Below are 4,995 nucleotides of genomic sequence, written 5' to 3'. Positions count from 1 at the left end.
AATTACAGACAAGCAAACAATCTCAGAGTTTTAGTAGTATATAGATATACAGTTTCAAAGCTCACATGATCAAATTTTCCTGTGAAGAATGTTAGCCAGATTCCTAATATAACTAAAGATAACACTGATTTAATAAAAAAAACTGATGAACACAAAATAACATGTGAATACGGGAATTACACAGTATAAACTGGAAAAAAATGTTAAATACAAAAGAAATGTTAGAAATGGTAATACAAAGATATTTTTTTCTAGCTGAACGAACTAAACATTTGACTAAATGAGGGGGGGATAAACTTATTTTAGCACAACCTACAAATATCGGTGGTAATAATATCTGTGAGGCTGTTGAGATAATCATATATTTAAAAAAAATAATTTTAAGGAATTAAATAAAGATGAAGGAGCAGAGGGAAATGTTGTTAATAGATGGCGCGGTTGTTTTTTTTAAGCTGAACTGTATGTATGCAAGTTTGATCATGTGATTTTTGAAATTGTTTACAAGTCTTAACCCTTGCACTCATAATGACGACGCAGTAAGACGTCGAAACGTGTGGAATGTCTGAGAATGTTCCCGGTCTCACAGAGTTTTATCTTTTTACAGTAAAATTATCAAGTAAAACAACTTTGTGTTGTATTTAGAGAACGGAGACTTTGGTTTTTTTTTTTTAATACATCTGTTTTGGGTTAGTTCAGTCAAACTAAGGAAAACACTGACAAAAACTACAAGTTTTATGTTCCACTAATCTCTGACTGGCGGTTTTTAACAATACTTTGATTATTTAGTTAAGTACAGTAGTTCCAAACAAACCAACAACGATTTGAATTATGTTCAGACACACTGGATTGTTGCCATTGTGGCAAAGTCTACAGAGGTACGAAAGGGATACTTTATTAAAAATTTATACACACGAAAAAGACTTTGGCGTAAAAATGACAAACATTTTAAACGGAGATGACAAAAAGTTCTCACTGAAAGCTTTCCAAAGCAGCTAGTCAGTATTACTTAAACCTCATTGTTTGTTTTACATTAATCAAAATCTTTTCGTAGGGACAGATTCATTTGAAACACATTCATGAACATATTGAAAACTGACAACAGCTGTTGAACGGACGAATCTAGGTAGGTAAACAAAGTAGTGTCTTGTCCTTCACTAGAGATCCTTAAAACGAGAGACTAGACATTTCATTACACTCCAATCCCGTCGGGAATATTATAGTTCAATCCCTCCGGGAATATTCCTAATAGTTTAGTAAATTAACACATTATCTTAAAAATATTATGGATTATCTTCTAATGGTTAAAAATATTAACAGGAATTAAACTCTCACTTTACCTTCGTTGAAAAAAAACAAACAAACACAGATTAAAAATAAAAACAAACGTAAAATTATGACATATGAAACGTGTCAATTTCAACAACGGAGAAGTTAGTTAAATATTCAGACTCGGGCATTAGCTAATGAACTAACTTCCCTCCCCTTCGCTTTCATAATACCACCATTTATAAAGTAGGCGCGAAGGGTTCATCCGTAGCCATAGCGACCTTTTGGCATCTGACTAAACGTAAACATAACTGAACATTTTCACAACTCAGTTGATAGATAACAAGGTATCTTGAAGAAGATACGTCACAAATATCTTTATTCTGAAAAGCGACATCTACGATTCCGATGTAGTGAAGGAAAGTGACAAATGGTGGATTTTGATTTGTGGTAACCCTAACTTCAATACGATTCGCCTTAGAGCGCGAGTCTTATGATTTCGTGTATTTTTGTAAAAGGTAAAATTATCAATATTATCTCCTGTTCTAGTTAATTAGTAAAATTCAATCTCCTTTCTTTTTTTTTTCCTGTGGTTCTAAGTAAATAAATAAATAAATATACACACACGCAAAATGCACATAAAATCAACTTATAGGCATAACACATCTAAAATAACAGAAAGCAAATAGTACGTTAAAACCAGTGATAATTTTATGGACTCGGCGGTAGTCCAAGGATAAACCTTGTCAGGTGGACATGGCTAGTGCGTTCTTGTTACGGACTAAAAAAAGACACAGGTCAGTCACTCAGATACAGTAGGTTTCGACGGAAAAGCTAAAAAAAAAATAATAATATTGTTACGTCTCCGTTTGTTAATTGATTTTCCGTAACTTCGTTCTGACGAAACTTTAGCGACACAAGTCCTTACTTAATAAAACTGGTTTATTCTTTCCGAATATAACTTTACGATACACTTAATTTCAACAATCACGCTAAAACAAACGCTATAACAACGAACGTGCTCAATAATACTCTCTGACTGCAGATCAATTACTCACTGTCTACACACACATATTATCGTCCGTCACGTTGTCACCCTCCTTTATATACCAGGCTACCCTATATCTAGTAAATGCTAGAGCATTCGCCAAGGTACAGGATAGTTCTAGAAACGTGGCGTGACACTAGTCATGTGACCTCGCTGACGCAACAATATCTTTACAGCAAATTTTGGCTCTCTCGAGATTAGTGGTTGTTTTTAATGCTAAAAACTGTCTCCGTAAGTGACCAATCAGAAAATTGAATTTCAAGTACCCAGAAATATCTCTGGTCCATGAGACAGATGTAGAGACATTCACACACACACACACACACACACACAAAATAATAATAATTTTAAGAAGTTACGAGTGAAAGCAAACACGAATATGTTATTATATTTCTATCACGCTACAACTGTCATGTCCAGTCCCGACGACAAAAACTTCAGTACAGAAAACCAAATTTAATGCACGTGTACTCAATATTCTACATATACGTAAACAGTGCCAAGGGTGACGAAGAGGTTAATTTGGAGGGTGGAAACTTTGATCTGTACCGGGTAAAACGCGCCGAGCCATGAACGAGTCTCACTCGTTACGATAAACAACGCAACTTTACACTCAATGTCAATTTCACGGGGATCTGGGAATTAGCAGACGCCCCGATTTCAGCACCTTATTTCAGAATCTTCCTGGAAAGTGAAAATGTGAAAGAAAATTCCGCTTTCCTGGATCTTCGTTTTAAATTTCAAAAAACTTCTGTGCAAATACAAAAGTGCTTTGATAATATATCTGAAGTCTAAGCGCGACCCAGTGGTTGGCGTGCCGGACTGTGGATCAGAGGTTCGCACCCTATTACAGCCGGGGCAAAAAAATCGCGCTCCGCACTTACAAAATTACAAGTAAACGATTTTAAAAAAAATGGACTTCATATAAACTTGGTTTTGTTTTTATCGTAGTGTTTTAACTCGTTTTTTTTTGGAACTGGTATAAAGTCAGATTGTGCACGTATTACGATAACCCGTATGTTGTTTTTGAAACCCTTAGCAACGTCGACATAGCGAATTGTAGAAAAGATGATGAAGAATAACTCAGTATATCTAAGTTAGGACTAAAGTCTAAATGGAACAAACTATCTAAACATATGATGTTGACCGAGTGCTAACGGGATTACAAGATAGGTAAACATTAGCGTAATTCCCTCAACGTGGTCAAGAAATCAGGGCCCGAGTATTATTGTTTGTTTGTAATTAAGCACAAAGTTGCACAATGGGCTATCTGTGCTCTGCTCACCACGGGTATCGAAACCCAAATTCTAGCGTTGCAAATCCACAGGCACACCGCTGTGCCACTGCGGGGGTGGGGGAGGTGCCGGAGTTTTAAGAAAACTAAGTATCTATGTTAGGCTTTAATGATAAGTAAACCTGGATAAGAAATCATTAGCGTGATTCCCTTAATCAAAACAGTCAAGAAATCAAGGTCTAGTTTTTATTGGTTGATTGCTATATTTTTCCGTGCACGTGAATACTGGCATACTCTCGTCCTCTGCAAAACTTAAGTTAAAAACGTGTGTTAACCAAGTTTGGCCCTTTAACTGCAGGACCATTTTACAACTTAAAGCGAGATCAATAAAACAAAATTAAGTAATTCCGAACACGGTATTAATTAATTCGACTTCTTTGTTATTATTATTTATTTAAAGAAGTCCATATTCTAATACTAAAAACAATTATAACAAGTCATACTTACCAAACACGGTACACGTCGTCCCGAGCTAGAACAAGGTGACAGCGGGTATAGGCGACGTTCAAACTATCCAAATCTCAGCACGGTTACGTACTTCCCAATCACCAAGGCGGGCCTATATCGACTGACAGAGCTCCCCGCAGTCGCACCGCTCTGCTGATCTTGTTTCGTCCCAGCAGGTGTCGCCCTGACGTGCAACACGCAATCATCTCCGTCAGTCTGACACCCGTGACAGGAGGGGAGGTGGGGAGTGTTTGTAACGGGAAGAGATGAAGAGAACATTAATCTTTCTCCTAGGCCACAACTTCGTAACTTTTGATCTCTGATTGATTTGAGAAAGCACTAATATCAAACTCTTTAAGTATATACTTCTTTATCGTTCAGATAACCTCGACCTAATACGTGCGTCGATATCAACTGACGTTTCACGAGCTCTTATTTTTTATGTTATTTTTTTTTTTTTTGCATTACTTGACGCTAAGTGTTAACATCACTTCTTTAGCTCACGCGAAGAACTGTAAACAAAACTAGAAGGCTCACTGAAATGTAAAACAACTAATATCCACAAGATTGATTGCTTGTTTGTTTGTTTCAAAATTCCGCTAATTTTTAATCGACAGATCAGAGGGAAGGCAGCCAGTCAGTTGACTCTTGTCTGATCGAAAAGTGGAATTTAACAGCTAATCTAAGGTCTCAAAGTGAGGAGCACGTTTCTTTTTTTTTCTTTTTTTTTTTGCGGCTGCGAGACGCGAACCATGAACTTTTGAATTCACGGACTGGGCACGCTAAATATCTTGGCCACGACCAGCCCACAAAAGTTTGAGGAGGGTGGTTGATAAAGACACGGAAATTGTTTTATCTTTTTTCAGTTTAACGACGACGAGTGTGAAAGCTAACTCACTGTTTTTTTAGTTACACTGCAGAAGTGAGGAAATAAAATATT

General features: G+C 36.6%; 1 protein-coding gene across 1 annotated transcript in view; it reads right to left on the bottom strand.

Annotated features, from left to right (window-relative positions):
* The window catches only part of LOC106468403 (vomeronasal type-2 receptor 1-like), a 16,851-nt gene extending 12,646 nt beyond the window's left edge, over positions 1 to 4,205 (bottom strand). Inside the window, exon 1 of the mRNA XM_013928831.2 lies at positions 4,056 to 4,205. The gene's annotated coding sequence lies outside the window, so the exon portion shown is untranslated. The remainder of the gene's footprint in view (positions 1 to 4,055) is intronic.
* Between the last annotated feature and the right edge of the window lie 790 nt (positions 4,206 to 4,995).

This window comes from Limulus polyphemus, unplaced genomic scaffold (assembly GCF_000517525.1).
Source record: "Limulus polyphemus unplaced genomic scaffold, Limulus_polyphemus-2.1.2 Scaffold2996, whole genome shotgun sequence".
Classification (NCBI taxonomy): domain Eukaryota; kingdom Metazoa; phylum Arthropoda; class Merostomata; order Xiphosura; family Limulidae; genus Limulus; species Limulus polyphemus.
The sequence above is the reverse complement of the archived record's forward strand: the minus strand, read 5'-3'. Positions and strand labels throughout refer to the sequence as shown.